The sequence below is a fragment of the Syngnathus scovelli genome, chromosome 8 (assembly GCF_024217435.2).
Source record: "Syngnathus scovelli strain Florida chromosome 8, RoL_Ssco_1.2, whole genome shotgun sequence".
Classification (NCBI taxonomy): domain Eukaryota; kingdom Metazoa; phylum Chordata; class Actinopteri; order Syngnathiformes; family Syngnathidae; genus Syngnathus; species Syngnathus scovelli.
Genome location: NC_090854.1, coordinates 298,836 through 318,785, shown reverse-complemented (window position 1 = coordinate 318,785; position 19,950 = coordinate 298,836). Strand labels below are relative to the sequence as shown.

General features: G+C 57.3%; 4 non-coding genes and 5 pseudogenes across 4 annotated transcripts; all 9 read left to right on the top strand.

Annotated features, from left to right (window-relative positions):
* Positions 1-113: 113 nt before the first annotated feature.
* LOC125974386 (5S ribosomal RNA) lies at positions 114-232 on the top strand (annotated as a pseudogene).
* Positions 233-6,693: 6,461 nt separating this feature from the next.
* LOC125974436 (5S ribosomal RNA) lies at positions 6,694-6,812 on the top strand. Its single transcript, XR_007483553.1, has one exon. It is a non-coding gene; the product is annotated as a 5S ribosomal RNA (ribosomal RNA).
* Positions 6,813-7,442: 630 nt separating this feature from the next.
* On the top strand, positions 7,443-7,561 carry LOC125974352 (5S ribosomal RNA; annotated as a pseudogene).
* Positions 7,562-8,399: 838 nt separating this feature from the next.
* On the top strand, positions 8,400-8,518 carry LOC125974385 (5S ribosomal RNA). The gene has a single exon (XR_007483513.1). It is a non-coding gene; the product is annotated as a 5S ribosomal RNA (ribosomal RNA).
* An 872-nt stretch (positions 8,519-9,390) lies between these two features.
* Positions 9,391-9,509, top strand: LOC125974384 (5S ribosomal RNA; annotated as a pseudogene).
* Positions 9,510-12,031: 2,522 nt separating this feature from the next.
* On the top strand, positions 12,032-12,150 carry LOC125974433 (5S ribosomal RNA). The gene has a single exon (XR_007483552.1). It is a non-coding gene; the product is annotated as a 5S ribosomal RNA (ribosomal RNA).
* A 630-nt stretch (positions 12,151-12,780) lies between these two features.
* Positions 12,781-12,899, top strand: LOC125974351 (5S ribosomal RNA; annotated as a pseudogene).
* Positions 12,900-13,737: 838 nt separating this feature from the next.
* Positions 13,738-13,856, top strand: LOC125974373 (5S ribosomal RNA). Its single transcript, XR_007483512.1, has one exon. It is a non-coding gene; the product is annotated as a 5S ribosomal RNA (ribosomal RNA).
* Positions 13,857-14,729: 873 nt separating this feature from the next.
* LOC125974383 (5S ribosomal RNA) lies at positions 14,730-14,848 on the top strand (annotated as a pseudogene).
* Positions 14,849-19,950: the final 5,102 nt, after the last annotated feature.

Here is a 19,950-nt window from a genome sequence, read left to right as displayed (position 1 = left end):
CCACGTCAATTGTGAAAGGAAACTTTTACCACAGCCATCAAGTCCCGCCGCTGCTTGGCATGGTTTCAGGGGCGATTGTGTCTATAAAATGAAAAATTCTGAGCGGTCTCACGGCTTACGGCAATACTACCCTGAGAGCGCCCGCTCTCGTCCGACCTCGGAGGCTAAGCAGGGTCGGGCCTGGTTAGTACTTGGATGGGACACCGCCTGGGAATACCATTTACCGTAAGCTTTTTTTTTTTTTTTTTTTTTTTCTTATGTGCACTTCAATCGTTTAAGCCAAGAACTTTTTACAGCACCCATCACGAATGGCATTCGGAAACTGCAAGCCTAGTTTGAACTCCGACACTGAAACTACAACACGAGTTTAAAACCTACATTGTGTGGCGACAGCCATAGCATTGCAGTTCACGTTTTTACCGCTAGAGGACAGACTATGTACAGTGAATAAAGAGCATGGCTCCCTGTGAACTCAAAGCAGCAGTCTTTAGTTGTAAAAGAACCCAGCACAACACATTGCGCTTCCATGTAGTGTTTTTACCTTTTTCATGACATTTATTTTGATACAGCCAAATGCAGGTTTTGTGCACTTCACTTTTCCGTTGGGCATTCGCGTAGAACCCTATTCCAGTTACGGCCAGATTCTTTTAGACTAGTGGTCCCCAAACTTTCTTGCGCCACGGACCGGCTACGCGTCAGAAATATTTTTGCGGACCTGCCTTTATATATATAAATAAACAATAAATCAATATAAATAAATACTACATTTATAATAAGTATATATACCGTATTTGCCGGTGTATTGGTCGACCTTTTTCGATCCAAAATCGACCGAAAAAAATCGACCTCGACTTATACACCGAGTCATAAAATTTAACTTCGTATTCATCGCTTCAAATGTGATGGTAACCAAGGCCGTTTCTCATGCATCTCATTGTGCGTTGCACTTAGAAAATTTGAACCGGGCGGCGTGCGCGAGTGCGCGGCCCGCTGGAAGTCGAATGAGGCGCCGCGACCACCTCCGCGGTGCTTATAAACCGCCGATCCGCTCGGCGAGGGCTATTTTCGGCCACTTGGCTCGTGCGCACGGCCTCCCGGATGTGCCGGGCGGGTGCGCGAGCTCGCCGGCCGCTGGAAGTCGAATGAGGCGCCGCGACCACCTCCGCGGTGCTTATAAACAGCCGATCCGCTCGGCGGGGGCTATTTTCGGCCACTTGGCTCGTGCGCACGGCCTCCCGGATGTGCCGGGCGGGTGCGCGAGCTCGCCGGCCGCTGGAAGTCGAATGAGGCGCCGCGACCACCTCCGCGGTGCTTATAAACAGCCGATCCGCTCGGCGGGGGCTATTTTCGGCCACTTGGCTCGTGCGCACGGCCTCCCGGATGTGCCGGGCGGGTGCGCGAGCTCGCCGGCCGCTGGAAGTCGAATGAGGCGCCGCGACCACCTCCGCGGTGCTTATAAACAGCCGATCCGCTCGGCGGGGGCTATTTTCGGCCACTTGGCTCGTGCGCACGGCCTCCCGGATGTGCCGGGCGGGTGCGCGAGCTCGCCGGCCGCTGGAAGTCGAATGAGGCGCCGCGACCACCTCCGCGGTGCTTATAAACAGCCGATCCGCTCGGCGGGGGCTATTTTCGGCCACTTGGCTCGTGCGCACGGCCTCCCGGATGTGCCGGGCGGGTGCGCGAGCTCGCCGGCCGCTGGAAGTCGAATGAGGCGCCGCGACCACCTCCGCGGTGCTTATAAACAGCCGATCCGCTCGGCGGGGGCTATTTTCGGCCACTTGGCTCGTGCGCACGGCCTCCCGGATGTGCCGGGCGGGTGCGCGAGCTCGCCGGCCGCTGGAAGTCGAATGAGGCGCCGCGACCACCTCCGCGGTGCTTATAAACAGCCGATCCGCTCGGCGGGGGCTATTTTCGGCCACTTGGCTCGTGCGCACGGCCTCCCGGATGTGCCGGGCGGGTGCGCGAGCTCGCCGGCCGCTGGAAGTCGAATGAGGCGCCGCGACCACCTCCGCGGTGCTTATAAACAGCCGATCCGCTCGGCGGGGGCTATTTTCGGCCACTTGGCTCGTGCGCACGGCCTCCCGGATGTGCCGGGCGGGTGCGCGAGCTCGCCGGAAGTCGAATGAGGCGCCGCGACCACCTCCGCGGTGCTTATAAACAGCCGATCCGCTCGGCGGGGGCTATTTTCGGCCACTTGGCTCGTGCGCACGGCCTCCCGGATGTGCCGGGCGGGTGCGCGAGCTCGCCGGCCGCTGGAAGTCGAATGAGGCGCCGCGACCACCTCCGCGGTGCTTATAAACAGCCGATCCGCTCGGCGGGGGCTATTTTCGGCCACTTGGCTCGTGCGCACGGCCTCCCGGATGTGCCGGGCGGGTGCGCGAGCTCGCCGGCCGCTGGAAGTCGAATGAGGCGCCGCGACCACCTCCGCGGTGCTTATAAACAGCCGATCCGCTCGGCGGGGGCTATTTTCGGCCACTTGGCTCGTGCGCACGGCCTCCCGGATGTGCCGGGCGGGTGCGCGAGCTCGCCGGCCGCTGGAAGTCGAATGAGGCGCCGCGACCACCTCCGCGGTGCTTATAAACAGCCGATCCGCTCGGCGGGGGCTATTTTCGGCCACTTGGCTCGTGCGCACGGCCTCCCGGATGTGCCGGGCGGGTGCGCGAGCTCGCCGGCCGCTGGAAGTCGAATGAGGCGCCGCGACCACCTCCGCGGTGCTTATAAACAGCCGATCCGCTCGGCGGGGGCTATTTTCGGCCACTTGGCTCGTGCGCACGGCCTCCCGGATGTGCCGGGCGGGTGCGCGAGCTCGCCGGCCGCTGGAAGTCGAATGAGGCGCCGCGACCACCTCCGCGGTGCTTATAAACAGCCGATCCGCTCGGCGGGGGCTATTTTCGGCCACTTGGCTCGTGCGCACGGCCTCCCGGATGTGCCGGGCGGGTGCGCGAGCTCGCCGGCCGCTGGAAGTCGAATGAGGCGCCCGACCACCTCCGCGGTGCTTATAAACAGCCGATCCGCTCGGCGGGGGCTATTTTCGGCCACTTGGCTCGTGCGCACGGCCTCCCGGATGTGCCGGGCGGGTGCGCGAGCTCGCCGGCCGCTGGAAGTCGAATGAGGCGCCGCGACCACCTCCGCGGTGCTTATAAACAGCCGATCCGCTCGGCGGGGGCTATTTTCGGCCACTTGGCTCGTGCGCACGGCCTCCCGGATGTGCCGGGCGGGTGCGCGAGCTCGCCGGCCGCTGGAAGTCGAATGAGGCGCCGCGACCACCTCCGCGGTGCTTATAAACAGCCGATCCGCTCGGCGGGGGCTATTTTCGGCCACTTGGCTTGTGCGCACGGCCTCCCGGATGTGCCGGGCGGGTGCGCGAGCTCGCCGGCCGCTGGAAGTCGAATGAGGCGCCGCGACCACCTCCGCGGTGCTTATAAACAGCCGATCCGCTCGGCGGGGGCTATTTTCGGCCACTTGGCTCGTGCGCACGGCCTCCCGGATGTGCCGGGCGGGTGCGCGGGCTCGCCGGCCGCTGGAAGTCGAATGAGGCGCCGCGACCACCTCCTCGGTGCTTATAAACAGCCGATCCGCTCGGCGGGGGCTATTTTCGGCCACTTGGCTCGTGCGCACGGCCTCCCGGATATGCCGGGCGGGTGCGCGAGCTCGCCGGCCGCTGGAAGTCGAATGAGGCGCCGCGACCACCTCCGCGGTGCTTATAAACAGCCGATCCGCTCGGCGGGGGCTATTTTCGGCCACTTGGCTCGTGCGCACGGCCTCCCGGATGTGCCGGGCGGGTGCGCGAGCTCGCCGGCCGCTGGAAGTCGAATGAGGCGCCGCGACCACCTCCGCGGTGCTTATAAACAGCCGATCCGCTCGGCGGGGGCTATTTTCGGCCACTTGGCTCGTGCGCACGGCCTCCCGGATGTGCCGGGCGGGTGCGCGAGCTCGCCGGCCGCTGGAAGTCGAATGAGGCGCCGCGACCACCTCCGCGGTGCTTATAAACAGCCGATCCGCTCGGCGGGGGCTATTTTCGGCCACTTGGCTCGTGCGCACGGCCTCCCGGATGTGCCGGGCGGGTGCGCGAGCTCGCCGGCCGCTGGAAGTCGAATGAGGCGCCCGACCACCTCCGCGGTGCTTATAAACAGCCGATCCGCTCGGCGGGGGCTATTTTCGGCCACTTGGCTCGTGCGCACGGCCTCCCGGATGTGCCGGGCGGGTGCGCGAGCTCGCCGGCCGCTGGAAGTCGAATGAGGCGCCGCGACCACCTCCGCGGTGCTTATAAACAGCCGATCCGCTCGGCGGGGGCTATTTTCGGCCACTTGGCTCGTGCGCACGGCCTCCCGGATGTGCCGGGCGGGTGCGCGAGCTCGCCGGCCGCTTGAAGTCGAATGAGGCGCCGCGACCACCTCCGCGGTGCTTATAAACAGCCGATCCGCTCGGCGGGGGCTATTTTCGGCCACTTGGCTCGTGCGCACGACCTCCCGGATGTGCCGGGCGGGTGCGCGAGCTCGCCGGCCGCTGGAAGTCGAATGAGGCGCCGCGACCACCTCCGCGGTGCTTATAAACAGCCGATCCGCTCGGCGGGGGCTATTTTCGGCCACTTGGCTCGTGCGCACGGCCTCCCGGATGTGCCGGGCGGGTGCGCGAGCTCGCCGGCCGCTGGAAGTCGAATGAGGCGCCGCGACCACCTCCGCGGTGCTTATAAACAGCCGATCCGCTCGGCGGGGGCTATTTTCGGCCACTTGGCTCGTGCGCACGGCCTCCCGGATGTGCCGGGCGGGTGCGCGAGCTCGCCGCCCGCCGGAAGTCGAATGAGGCGCCGCGACCACCTCCGCGGTGCTTATAAACAGCCGATCCGCTCGGCGGGGGCTATTTTCGGCCACTTGGCTCGTGCGCACGGCCTCCCGGATGTGCCGGTCGGGTGCGCGAGCTCGCCGGCCGCTGGAAGTCGAATGAGGCGCCGCGACCACCTCCGCGGTGCTTATAAACAGCCGATCCGCTCGGCGGGGGCTATTTTCGGCCACTTGGCTCGTGCGCACGGCCTCCCGGATGTGCCGGGCGGGTGCGCGAGCTCGCTGGCCGCTGGAAGTCGAATGAGGCGCCGCGACCACCTCCGCGGTGCTTATAAACAGCCGATCCGCTCGGCGGGGGCTATTTTCGGCCACTTGGCTCGTGCGCACGGCCTCCCGGATGTGCCGGGCGGGTGCGCGAGCTCGCCGGCCGCTGGAAGTCGAATGAGGCGCCGCGACCACCTCCGCGGTGCTTATAAACAGCCGATCCGCTCGGCGGGGGCTATTTTCGGCCACTTGGCTCGTGCGCACGGCCTCCCGGATGTGCCGGGCGGGTGCGCGAGCTCGCCGGCCGCTGGAAGTCGAATGAGGCGCCGCGACCACCTCCGCGGTGCTTATAAACAGCCGATCCGCTCGGCGGGGGCTATTTTCGGCCACTTGGCTCGTGCGCACGGCCTCCCGGATGTGCCGGGCGGGTGCGCTAGCTCGCCGGCCGCTGGAAGTCGAATGAGGCGTCGCGACCACCTCCGCGGTGCTTATAAACAGCCGATCCGCTCGGCGGGGGCTATTTTCGGCCACTTGGCTCGTGCGCACGGCCTCCCGGATGTGCCGGGCGGGTGCGCGAGCTCGCCGGCCGCTGGAAGTCGAATGAGGCGCCGCGACCACCTCCGCGGTGCTTATAAACAGCCGATCCGCTCGGCGGGGGCTATTTTCGGCCACTTGGCTCGTGCGCACGGCCTCCCGGATGTGCCGGGCGGGTGCGCGAGCTCGCCGGCCGCTGGAAGTCGAATGAGGCGCCGCGACCACCTCCGCGGTGCTTATAAACAGCCGATCCGCTCGGCGGGGGCTATTTTCGGCCACTTGGCTCGTGCGCACGGCCTCCCGGATGTGCCGGGCGGGTGCGCGAGCTCGCCGGCCGCTGGAAGTCGAATGAGGCGCCGCGACCACCTCCGCGGTGCTTATAAACAGCCGATCCGCTCGGCGGGGGCTATTTTCGGCCACTTGGCTCGTGCGCACGGCCTCCCGGATGTGCCGGGCGGGTGCGCGAGCTCGCCGGCCGCTGGAAGTCGAATGAGGCGCCGCGATCTCCTCCGCGGTGCTTATAAAGTGCCGATCCGCTCGGCTTGGAGCTATTTCCGGCCTCCCGTTGGTGCCGGGCGGCGTGCGCGAGCTCGCCGGCCGCGATCTCCTCCGCGGTGCTTATAAACAGCAGCATGCGCACGGCCTCCCAGAATTTGAACACATTTCGTCAATAAATTTCGCATATTGAATTTTGAAGTTTAATATAATGCAACAATTGAGCTCGACTTATACAAAGGATATATCATAAAATCGTAAATTTCCGTCGAATTTTAGGGGGTCGACTTATACACCGAGTCGACCTGTACACCGGCAAATACGGTAAATACGATTAAATAAAATGATACGACTGGCATAAAAACAAATATAAACCACATAAAAATAAAAGTCACCATTACGTTGAATTATTGGGAGCACCGAGCTTGTTTCTCAGAAACGAGCCGGTCCCATCCAGGCGTAATCGGAGACAATGAAACCCGAAGTGGTTAAGGTTTGTCTTTTAATGCAGGATGCTTGGTCTCCATGTGCCGAAGCAGTTTTGAAGGCTTCATTGGCTCGCTCGCTAGTTTCAGGGGCGATTGTGTCTATAAAATGCAAAATGTTGGGTCACCTCACGGTTTACGGCCATACTACCCTGAGAACGCCCGATCTCGTCCGATCTCGGAAGCTAAGCAGGGTCGGGCCTGGTTAGTACTTGGATGGGAGACCGCCTGGGAATACCAGGTGCTGTAAGCTTTTTCTTTTTCTTATGTGCACTTCAATCGTTTAAGAAGCTATTTTTTACAACACCCATCACGAATGGCATCCGGAAACAGCAAGCCTAATTTAAACTCCGACATTGAAACTATAACACGAGTTTGAAAGCTATATTATGTGGTGACATCCACAGCATTGTAGTTAAATTTTTTACCGCTAGAGAGCAGACTATGTACAGTGAGCATGGCTCCCTGTGAACTCAAAGCAGCAGGCTTGACTTGTAAAAGAACCCAACACAACACTTCCATGAAGTGTTTTTAAACTTTTCAAGGCATTTATTTTGATTCAGCAAAATGCAGGTCGCAACGGCAAATTCGTGCTACCGCATAAAAAGCTGTCAATAACTTTTCATGATAGCCATGTTTCCAGAAAACACCAAAAGCCTTGGAAGAAAGCCTGTTTCGGCCCTGGTTGTAAAAAAAAAAAAAAAAACAAAAGGGAAGGGTGACCGTCCGGGAATACCAGGTGCTGAAAGCCTTTTTTTTTTTTTTTTCCCACGTCAATTGTGAAAGGAAACTTTTACCACAGCCATCAAGTCCCGCCGCTGCTTGGCATGGTTTCAGGGGCGATTGTGTCTATAAAATGAAAAATATTCTGAGCGGTCTCACGGCTTACGGCCATACTACCCTGAGAGCGCCCGATCTCGTCCGATCTCGGAGGCTAAGCAGGGTCGGGCCTGGTAAGTACTTGGATGGGACACCGCCTGGGAATACCATTTACCGTAAGCTTTTTTTTTTTTTTTTCTTATGTGCACTTCAATCGTTTAAGCCAAGAACTTTTTACAGCACCCATCACGAATGGCATTCGGAAACTGCAAGCCTAGTTTGAACTCCGACACTGAAACTACAACACGAGTTTAAAACCTACATTGTGTGGCGACAGCCATAGCATTGCAGTTCACGTTTTTACCGCTAGAGGACAGACTATGTACAGTGAATAAAGAGCATGGCTCCCTGTGAACTCAAAGCAGCAGTCTTTAGTTGTAAAAGAACCCAGCACAACACATTGCGCTTCCATGTAGTGTTTTTACCTTTTTCATGACATTTATTTTGATACAGCCAAATGCAGGTTTTGTGCACTTCACTTTTCCGTTGGGCATTCGCGTAGAACCCTATTCCAGTTACGGCCAGATTCTTTTAGACTAGTGGTCCCCAAACTTTCTTGCGCCACGGACCGGCTACGCGTCAGAAATATTTTTGCGGACCTGCCTTTATATATATAAATAAACAATAAATCTATATAAATAAATACTACATTTATAATAAATATATATAAATAGGATTAAATAAAATGATACGACTGGCATAAAAACAAATATAAACCACATAAAAATAAAAGTCACCATTACGTTGAATTATTGGGAGCACCGAGCTTGTTTCTCAGAAACGAGCCGGTCCCATCCAGGCGTAATCGGAGACAATGAAACCCGAAGTGGTTAAGGTTTGTTTTTTAATGCAGGATGCTTGGTCTCCATGTGCCGAAGCAGTTTTGAAGGCTTCATTGGCTCGCTCGCTAGTTTCAGGGGCGATTGTGTCTATAAAATGCAAAATGTTGGGTCACCTCACGGCTTACGGCCATACTACCCTGAGAACGCCCGATCTCGTCCGATCTCGGAAGCTAAGCAGGGTCGGGCCTGGTTAGTACTTGGATGGGAGACCGCCTGGGAATACCAGGTGCTGTAAGCTTTTTCTTTTTCTTATGTGCACTTCAATCGTTTAAGAAGCTATTTTTTACAACACCCATCACGAATGGCATCCGGAAACAGCAAGCCTAATTTAAACTCCGACATTGAAACTATAACACGAGTTTGAAAGCTATATTATGTGGTGACATCCACAGCATTGTAGTTAAATTTTTTACCGCTAGAGAGCAGACTATGTACAGTGAGCATGGCTCCCTGTGAACTCAAAGCAGCAGGCTTGACTTGTAAAAGAACCCAACACAACACTTCCATGAAGTAATTGTACTAAGTTCATTCTGTTTTTCCTTATTTAATCACTTCACTGGTTTCTTTTATATCAAACAAATTGTTTTAGGTTATTCACCTGACATGTTGATCCATCAGCTGATAAAGACGCGTCACCATCACATCTGTGACACTCTGATGAAGGCGGAAGAAACCGCCGAAACATGTCAGGTGAATAACCTAAAACAATTTGTTTGATATAAAAGAAACCAGTGAAGTGACTTCCATGAAGTGTTTTTAAACTTTTCAAGGCATTTATTTTGATTCAGCAAAATGCAGGTCGCAACGGCAAATTCGTGCTACCGCATAAAAAGCTGTCAATAACTTTTCATGATAGCCATGTTTCCAGAAAACACCAAAAGCCTTGGAAGAAAGCCTGTTTCGGCCCTGGTTGTAAAAAAAACAAAAAAAAAAAAACAAAAGGGAAGGGTGACCGTCCGGGAATACCAGGTGCTGAAAGCCTTTTTTTTTTTTTTTCCCACGTCAATTGTGAAAGGAAACTTTTACCACAGCCATCAAGTCCCGCCGCTGCTTGGCATGGTTTCAGGGGCGATTGTGTCTATAAAATGAAAAATTCTGAGCGGTCTCACGGCTTACGGCAATACTACCCTGAGAGCGCCCGCTCTCGTCCGACCTCGGAGGCTAAGCAGGGTCGGGCCTGGTTAGTACTTGGATGGGACACCGCCTGGGAATACCATTTACCGTAAGCTTTTTTTTTTTTTTTTTTTTTTTCTTATGTGCACTTCAATCGTTTAAGCCAAGAACTTTTTACAGCACCCATCACGAATGGCATTCGGAAACTGCAAGCCTAGTTTGAACTCCGACACTGAAACTACAACACGAGTTTAAAACCTACATTGTGTGGCGACAGCCATAGCATTGCAGTTCACGTTTTTACCGCTAGAGGACAGACTATGTACAGTGAATAAAGAGCATGGCTCCCTGTGAACTCAAAGCAGCAGTCTTTAGTTGTAAAAGAACCCAGCACAACACATTGCGCTTCCATGTAGTGTTTTTACCTTTTTCATGACATTTATTTTGATACAGCCAAATGCAGGTTTTGTGCACTTCACTTTTCCGTTGGGCATTCGCGTAGAACCCTATTCCAGTTACGGCCAGATTCTTTTAGACTAGTGGTCCCCAAACTTTCTTGCGCCACGGACCGGCTACGCGTCAGAAATATTTTTGCGGACCTGCCTTTATATATATAAATAAACAATAAATCAATATAAATAAATACTACATTTATAATAAGTATATATACCGTATTTGCCGGTGTATTGGTCGACCTTTTTCGATCCAAAATCGACCGAAAAAAATCGACCTCGACTTATACACCGAGTCATAAAATTTAACTTCGTATTCATCGCTTCAAATGTGATGGTAACCAAGGCCGTTTCTCATGCATCTCATTGTGCGTTGCACTTAGAAAATTTGAACCGGGCGGCGTGCGCGAGTGCGCGGCCCGCTGGAAGTCGAATGAGGCGCCGCGACCACCTCCGCGGTGCTTATAAACCGCCGATCCGCTCGGCGAGGGCTATTTTCGGCCACTTGGCTCGTGCGCACGGCCTCCCGGATGTGCCGGGCGGGTGCGCGAGCTCGCCGGCCGCTGGAAGTCGAATGAGGCGCCGCGACCACCTCCGCGGTGCTTATAAACAGCCGATCCGCTCGGCGGGGGCTATTTTCGGCCACTTGGCTCGTGCGCACGGCCTCCCGGATGTGCCGGGCGGGTGCGCGAGCTCGCCGGCCGCTGGAAGTCGAATGAGGCGCCGCGACCACCTCCGCGGTGCTTATAAACAGCCGATCCGCTCGGCGGGGGCTATTTTCGGCCACTTGGCTCGTGCGCACGGCCTCCCGGATGTGCCGGGCGGGTGCGCGAGCTCGCCGGCCGCTGGAAGTCGAATGAGGCGCCGCGACCACCTCCGCGGTGCTTATAAACAGCCGATCCGCTCGGCGGGGGCTATTTTCGGCCACTTGGCTCGTGCGCACGGCCTCCCGGATGTGCCGGGCGGGTGCGCGAGCTCGCCGGCCGCTGGAAGTCGAATGAGGCGCCGCGACCACCTCCGCGGTGCTTATAAACAGCCGATCCGCTCGGCGGGGGCTATTTTCGGCCACTTGGCTCGTGCGCACGGCCTCCCGGATGTGCCGGGCGGGTGCGCGAGCTCGCCGGCCGCTGGAAGTCGAATGAGGCGCCGCGACCACCTCCGCGGTGCTTATAAACAGCCGATCCGCTCGGCGGGGGCTATTTTCGGCCACTTGGCTCGTGCGCACGGCCTCCCGGATGTGCCGGGCGGGTGCGCGAGCTCGCCGGCCGCTGGAAGTCGAATGAGGCGCCGCGACCACCTCCGCGGTGCTTATAAACAGCCGATCCGCTCGGCGGGGGCTATTTTCGGCCACTTGGCTCGTGCGCACGGCCTCCCGGATGTGCCGGGCGGGTGCGCGAGCTCGCCGGCCGCTGGAAGTCGAATGAGGCGCCGCGACCACCTCCGCGGTGCTTATAAACAGCCGATCCGCTCGGCGGGGGCTATTTTCGGCCACTTGGCTCGTGCGCACGGCCTCCCGGATGTGCCGGGCGGGTGCGCGAGCTCGCCGGCCGCTGGAAGTCGAATGAGGCGCCGCGATCTCCTCCGCGGTGCTTATAAAGTGCCGATCCGCTCGGCTTGGAGCTATTTCCGGCCTCCCGTTGGTGCCGGGCGGCGTGCGCGAGCTCGCCGGCCGCGATCTCCTCCGCGGTGCTTATAAACAGCAGCATGCGCACGGCCTCCCAGAATTTGAACACATTTCGTCAATAAATTTCGCATATTGAATTTTGAAGTTTAATATAATGCAACAATTGAGCTCGACTTATACAAAGGATATATCATAAAATCGTAAATTTCCGTCGAATTTTAGGGGGTCGACTTATACACCGAGTCGACCTGTACACCGGCAAATACGGTAAATACGATTAAATAAAATGATACGACTGGCATAAAAACAAATATAAACCACATAAAAATAAAAGTCACCATTACGTTGAATTATTGGGAGCACCGAGCTTGTTTCTCAGAAACGAGCCGGTCCCATCCAGGCGTAATCGGAGACAATGAAACCCGAAGTGGTTAAGGTTTGTCTTTTAATGCAGGATGCTTGGTCTCCATGTGCCGAAGCAGTTTTGAAGGCTTCATTGGCTCGCTCGCTAGTTTCAGGGGCGATTGTGTCTATAAAATGCAAAATGTTGGGTCACCTCACGGTTTACGGCCATACTACCCTGAGAACGCCCGATCTCGTCCGATCTCGGAAGCTAAGCAGGGTCGGGCCTGGTTAGTACTTGGATGGGAGACCGCCTGGGAATACCAGGTGCTGTAAGCTTTTTCTTTTTCTTATGTGCACTTCAATCGTTTAAGAAGCTATTTTTTACAACACCCATCACGAATGGCATCCGGAAACAGCAAGCCTAATTTAAACTCCGACATTGAAACTATAACACGAGTTTGAAAGCTATATTATGTGGTGACATCCACAGCATTGTAGTTAAATTTTTTACCGCTAGAGAGCAGACTATGTACAGTGAGCATGGCTCCCTGTGAACTCAAAGCAGCAGGCTTGACTTGTAAAAGAACCCAACACAACACTTCCATGAAGTGTTTTTAAACTTTTCAAGGCATTTATTTTGATTCAGCAAAATGCAGGTCGCAACGGCAAATTCGTGCTACCGCATAAAAAGCTGTCAATAACTTTTCATGATAGCCATGTTTCCAGAAAACACCAAAAGCCTTGGAAGAAAGCCTGTTTCGGCCCTGGTTGTAAAAAAAAAAAAAAAAACAAAAGGGAAGGGTGACCGTCCGGGAATACCAGGTGCTGAAAGCCTTTTTTTTTTTTTTTTCCCACGTCAATTGTGAAAGGAAACTTTTACCACAGCCATCAAGTCCCGCCGCTGCTTGGCATGGTTTCAGGGGCGATTGTGTCTATAAAATGAAAAATATTCTGAGCGGTCTCACGGCTTACGGCCATACTACCCTGAGAGCGCCCGATCTCGTCCGATCTCGGAGGCTAAGCAGGGTCGGGCCTGGTAAGTACTTGGATGGGACACCGCCTGGGAATACCATTTACCGTAAGCTTTTTTTTTTTTTTTTCTTATGTGCACTTCAATCGTTTAAGCCAAGAACTTTTTACAGCACCCATCACGAATGGCATTCGGAAACTGCAAGCCTAGTTTGAACTCCGACACTGAAACTACAACACGAGTTTAAAACCTACATTGTGTGGCGACAGCCATAGCATTGCAGTTCACGTTTTTACCGCTAGAGGACAGACTATGTACAGTGAATAAAGAGCATGGCTCCCTGTGAACTCAAAGCAGCAGTCTTTAGTTGTAAAAGAACCCAGCACAACACATTGCGCTTCCATGTAGTGTTTTTACCTTTTTCATGACATTTATTTTGATACAGCCAAATGCAGGTTTTGTGCACTTCACTTTTCCGTTGGGCATTCGCGTAGAACCCTATTCCAGTTACGGCCAGATTCTTTTAGACTAGTGGTCCCCAAACTTTCTTGCGCCACGGACCGGCTACGCGTCAGAAATATTTTTGCGGACCTGCCTTTATATATATAAATAAACAATAAATCTATATAAATAAATACTACATTTATAATAAATATATATAAATAGGATTAAATAAAATGATACGACTGGCATAAAAACAAATATAAACCACATAAAAATAAAAGTCACCATTACGTTGAATTATTGGGAGCACCGAGCTTGTTTCTCAGAAACGAGCCGGTCCCATCCAGGCGTAATCGGAGACAATGAAACCCGAAGTGGTTAAGGTTTGTTTTTTAATGCAGGATGCTTGGTCTCCATGTGCCGAAGCAGTTTTGAAGGCTTCATTGGCTCGCTCGCTAGTTTCAGGGGCGATTGTGTCTATAAAATGCAAAATGTTGGGTCACCTCACGGCTTACGGCCATACTACCCTGAGAACGCCCGATCTCGTCCGATCTCGGAAGCTAAGCAGGGTCGGGCCTGGTTAGTACTTGGATGGGAGACCGCCTGGGAATACCAGGTGCTGTAAGCTTTTTCTTTTTCTTATGTGCACTTCAATCGTTTAAGAAGCTATTTTTTACAACACCCATCACGAATGGCATCCGGAAACAGCAAGCCTAATTTAAACTCCGACATTGAAACTATAACACGAGTTTGAAAGCTATATTATGTGGTGACATCCACAGCATTGTAGTTAAATTTTTTACCGCTAGAGAGCAGACTATGTACAGTGAGCATGGCTCCCTGTGAACTCAAAGCAGCAGGCTTGACTTGTAAAAGAACCCAACACAACACTTCCATGAAGTAATTGTACTAAGTTCATTCTGTTTTTCCTTATTTAATCACTTCACTGGTTTCTTTTATATCAAACAAATTGTTTTAGGTTATTCACCTGACATGTTGATCCATCAGCTGATAAAGACGCGTCACCATCACATCTGTGACACTCTGATGAAGGCGGAAGAAACCGCCGAAACATGTCAGGTGAATAACCTAAAACAATTTGTTTGATATAAAAGAAACCAGTGAAGTGACTTCCATGAAGTGTTTTTAAACTTTTCAAGGCATTTATTTTGATTCAGCAAAATGCAGGTCGCAACGGCAAATTCGTGCTACCGCATAAAAAGCTGTCAATAACTTTTCATGATAGCCATGTTTCCAGAAAACACCAAAAGCCTTGGAAGAAAGCCTGTTTCGGCCCTGGTTGTAAAAAAAACAAAAAAAAAAAAAACAAAAGGGAAGGGTGACCGTCCGGGAATACCAGGTGCTGAAAGCCTTTTTTTTTTTTTTTCCCACGTCAATTGTGAAAGGAAACTTTTACCACAGCCATCAAGTCCCGCCGCTGCTTGGCATGGTTTCAGGGGCGATTGTGTCTATAAAATGAAAAATTCTGAGCGGTCTCACGGCTTACGGCAATACTACCCTGAGAGCGCCCGCTCTCGTCCGACCTCGGAGGCTAAGCAGGGTCGGGCCTGGTTAGTACTTGGATGGGACACCGCCTGGGAATACCATTTACCGTAAGCTTTTTTTTTTTTTTTTTTTTTTTCTTATGTGCACTTCAATCGTTTAAGCCAAGAACTTTTTACAGCACCCATCACGAATGGCATTCGGAAACTGCAAGCCTAGTTTGAACTCCGACACTGAAACTACAACACGAGTTTAAAACCTACATTGTGTGGCGACAGCCATAGCATTGCAGTTCACGTTTTTACCGCTAGAGGACAGACTATGTACAGTGAATAAAGAGCATGGCTCCCTGTGAACTCAAAGCAGCAGTCTTTAGTTGTAAAAGAACCCAGCACAACACATTGCGCTTCCATGTAGTGTTTTTACCTTTTTCATGACATTTATTTTGATACAGCCAAATGCAGGTTTTGTGCACTTCACTTTTCCGTTGGGCATTCGCGTAGAACCCTATTCCAGTTACGGCCAGATTCTTTTAGACTAGTGGTCCCCAAACTTTCTTGCGCCACGGACCGGCTACGCGTCAGAAATATTTTTGCGGACCTGCCTTTATATATATAAATAAACAATAAATCAATATAAATAAATACTACATTTATAATAAGTATATATACCGTATTTGCCGGTGTATTGGTCGACCTTTTTCGATCCAAAATCGACCGAAAAAAATCGACCTCGACTTATACACCGAGTCATAAAATTTAACTTCGTATTCATCGCTTCAAATGTGATGGTAACCAAGGCCGTTTCTCATGCATCTCATTGTGCGTTGCACTTAGAAAATTTGAACCGGGCGGCGTGCGCGAGTGCGCGGCCCGCTGGAAGTCGAATGAGGCGCCGCGACCACCTCCGCGGTGCTTATAAACCGCCGATCCGCTCGGCGAGGGCTATTTTCGGCCACTTGGCTCGTGCGCACGGCCTCCCGGATGTGCCGGGCGGGTGCGCGAGCTCGCCGGCCGCTGGAAGTCGAATGAGGCGCCGCGACCACCTCCGCGGTGCTTATAAACAGCCGATCCGCTCGGCGGGGGCTATTTTCGGCCACTTGGCTCGTGCGCACGGCCTCCCGGATGTGCCGGGCGGGTGCGCGAGCTCGCCGGCCGCTGGAAGTCGAATGAGGCGCCGCGACCACCTCCGCGGTGCTTATAAACAGCCGATCCGCTCGGCGGGGGCTATTTTCGGCCACTTGGCTCGTGCGCACGGCCTCCCGGATGTGCCGGGCGGGTGCGCGAGCTCGCCGGCCGCTGGAAGTCGAATGAGGCGCCGCGACCACCTCCGCGGTGCTTATAAACAGCCGATCCGCTCGGCGGGGGCTATTTTCGGCCACTTGGCTCGTGCGCACGGCCTCCCGGATGTGCCGGGCGGGTGCGCGAGCTCGCCGGCCGCTGGAAGTCGAATGAGGCGCCGCGACCACCTCCGCGGTGCTTATAAACAGCCGATCCGCTCGGCGGGGGCTATTTTCGGCCACTTGGCTCGTGCGCACGGCCTCCCGGATGTGCCGGGCGGGTGCGCGAGCTCGCCGACCGCTGTAAGTCGAATGAGGCGCCGCGACCACCTCCGCGGTGCTTATAAACAGCCGATCCGCTCGGCGGGGGCTATTTTCGGCCACTTGGCTCGTGCGCACGGCCTCCCGGATGTGCCGGGCGGGTGCGCGAGCTCGCCGGCCGCTGGAAGTCGAATGAGGCGCCGCGACCACCTCCGCGGTGCTTATAAACAGCCGATCCGCTCGGCGGGGGCTATTTTCGGCCACTTGGCTCGTGCGCACGGCCTCCCGGATGTGCCGGGCGGGTGCGCGAGCTCGCCGGAAGTCGAATGAGGCGCCGCGACCACCTCCGCGGTGCTTATAAACAGCCGATCCGCTCGGCGGGGGCTATTTTCGGCCACTTGGCTCGTGCGCACGGCCTCCCGGATGTGCCGGGCGGGTGCGCGAGCTCGCCGGCCGCTGGAAGTCGAATGAGGCGCCGCGACCACCTCCGCGGTGCTTATAAACAGCCGATCCGCTCGGCGGGGGCTATTTTCGGCCACTTGGCTCGTGCGCACGGCCTCCCGGATGTGCCGGGCGGGTGCGCGATCTCGCCGGCCGCTGGAAGTCGAATGAGGCGCCGCGACCACCTCCGCGGTGCTTATAAACCGCCGATCCGCTCGGCGGGGGCTATTTTCGGCCACTTGGCTCGTGCGCACGGCCTCCCGGATGTGCCGGGCGGGTGCGCGAGCTCGCCGGAAGTCGAATGAGGCGCCGCGACCACCTCCGCGGTGCTTATAAACAGCCGATCCGCTCGGCGGGGGCTATTTTCGGCCACTTGGCTCGTGCGCACGGCCTCCCGGATGTGCCGGGCGGGTGCGCGAGCTCGCCGGCCGCTGGAAGTCGAATGAGGCGCCGCGACCACCTCCGCGGTGCTTATAAACAGCCGATCCGCTCGGCGGGGGCTATTTTCGGCCACTTGGCTCGTGCGCACGGCCTCCCGGATGTGCCGGGCGGGTGCGCGATCTCGCCGGCCGCTGGAAGTCGAATGAGGCGCCGCGACCACCTCCGCGGTGCTTATAAACCGCCGATCCGCTCGGCGGGGGCTATTTTCGGCCACTTGGCTCGTGCGCACGGCCTCCCGGATGTGCCGGGCGGGTGCGCGAGCTCGCCGGCCGCTGGAAGTCGAATGAGGCGCCGCGACCACCTCCGCGGTGCTTATAAACAGCCGATCCGCTCGGCGGGGGCTATTTTCGGCCACTTGGCTCGTGCGCACGGCCTCCCGGATGTGCCGGGCGGGTGCGCGAGCTCGCCGGCCGCTGGAAGTCGAATGAGGCGCCGCGACCACCTCCGCGGTGCTTATAAACAGCCGATCTGCTCGGCGGGGGCTATTTTCGGCCACTTGGCTCGTGCGCACGGCCTCCCGGATGTGCCGGGCGGGTGCGCGAGCTCGCCGGCCGCTGGAAGTCGAATGAGGCGCCGCGACCACCTCCGCGGTGCTTATAAACAGCCGATCCGCTCGGCGGGGGCTATTTTCGGCCACTTGGCTCGTGCGCACGGCCTCCCGGATGTGCCGGGCGGGTGCGCGAGCTCGCCGACCGCTGTAAGTCGAATGAGGCGCCGCGACCACCTCCGCGGTGCTTATAAACAGCCGATCCGCTCGGCGGGGGCTATTTTCGGCCACTTGGCTCGTGCGCACGGCCTCCCGGATGTGCCGGGCGGGTGCGCGAGCTCGCCGGCCGCTGGAAGTCGAATGAGGCGCCGCGACCACCTCCGCGGTGCTTATAAACAGCCGATCCGCTCGGCGGGGGCTATTTTCGGCCACTTGGCTCGTGCGCACGGCCTCCCGGATGTGCCGGGCGGGTGCGCGAGCTCGCCGGAAGTCGAATGAGGCGACGCGACCACCTCCGCGGTGCTTATAAACAGCCGATCCGCTCGGCGGGGGCTATTTTCGGCCACTTGGCTCGTGCGCACGGCCTCCCGGATGTGCCGGGCGGGTGCGCGAGCTCGCCGGCCGCTGGAAGTCGAATGAGGCGCCGCGACCACCTCCGCGGTGCTTATAAACAGCCGATCCGCTCGGCGGGGGCTATTTTCGGCCACTTGGCTCGTGCGCACGGCCTCCCGGATGTGCCGGGCGGGTGCGCGAGCTCGCTGGCCGCTGGAAGTCGAATGAGGCGCCGCGACCACCTCCGCGCTGCTTATAAACAGCCGATCCGCTCGGCGGGGGCTATTTTCGGCCACTTGGCTCGTGCGCACGGCCTCCCGGATGTGCCGGGCGGGTGCGCGAGCTCGCCGGCCGCTGGAAGTCGAATGAGGCGCCGCGACCACCTCCGCGGTGCTTATAAACAGCCGATCCGCTCGGCGGGGGCTATTTTCGGCCACTTGGCTCGTGCGCACGGCCTCCCGGATGTGCCGGGCGGGTGCGCGAGCTCGCCGGCCGCTGGAAGTCGAATGAGGCGCCGCGACCACCTCCGCGGTGCTTATAAACAGCCGATCCGCTCGGCGGGGGCTATTTTCGGCCACTTGGCTCGTGCGCACGGCCTCCCGGATGTGCCGGGCGGGTGCGCGAGCTCGCCGACCGCTGTAAGTCGAATGAGGCGCCGCGACCACCTCCGCGGTGCTTATAAACAGCCGATCCGCTCGGCGGGGGCTATTTTCGGCCACTTGGCTCGTGCGCACGGCCTCCCGGATGTGCCGGGCGGGTGCGCGAGCTCGCCGGCCGCTGGAAGTCGAATGAGGCGCCGCGACCACCTCCGCGGTGCTTATAAACAGCCGATCCGCTCGGCGGGGGCTATTTTCGGCCACTTGGCTCGTGCGCACGGCCTCCCGGATGTGCCGGGCGGGTGCGCGAGCTCGCCGGAAGTCGAATGAGGCGCCGCGACCACCTCCGCGGTGCTTATAAACAGCCGATCCGCTCGGCGGGGGCTATTTTCGGCCACTTGGCTCGTGCGCACGGCCTCCCGGATGTGCCGGGCGGGTGCGCGAGCTCGCCGGCCGCTGGAAGTCGAATGAGGCGCCGCGACCACCTCCGCGGTGCTTATAAACAGCCGATCCGCTCGGCGGGGGCTATTTTCGGCCACTTGGCTCGTGCGCACGGCCTCCCGGATGTGCCGGGCGGGTGCGCGATCTCGCCGGCCGCTGGAAGTCGAATGAGGCGCCGCGACCACCTCCGCGGTGCTTATAAACCGCCGATCCGCTCGGCGGGGGCTATTTTCGGCCACTTGGCTCGTGCGCACGGCCTCCCGGATGTGCCGGGCGGGTGCGCGAGCTCGCCGGAAGTCGAATGAGGCGCCGCGACCACCTCCGCGGTGCTTATAAACAGCCGATCCGCTCGGCGGGGGCTATTTTCGGCCACTTGGCTCGTGCGCACGGCCTCCCGGATGTGCCGGGCGGGTGCGCGAGCTCGCCGGCCGCTGGAAGTCGAATGAGGCGCCGCGACCACCTCCGCGGTGCTTATAAACAGCCGATCCGCTCGGCGGGGGCTATTTTCGGCCACTTGGCTCGTGCGCACGGCCTCCCGGATGTGCCGGGCGGGTGCGCGATCTCGCCGGCCGCTGGAAGTCGAATGAGGCGCCGCGACCACCTCCGCGGTGCTTATAAACCGCCGATCCGCTCGGCGGGGGCTATTTTCGGCCACTTGGCTCGTGCGCACGGCCTCCCGGATGTGCCGGGCGGGTGCGCGAGCTCGCCGGCCGCTGGAAGT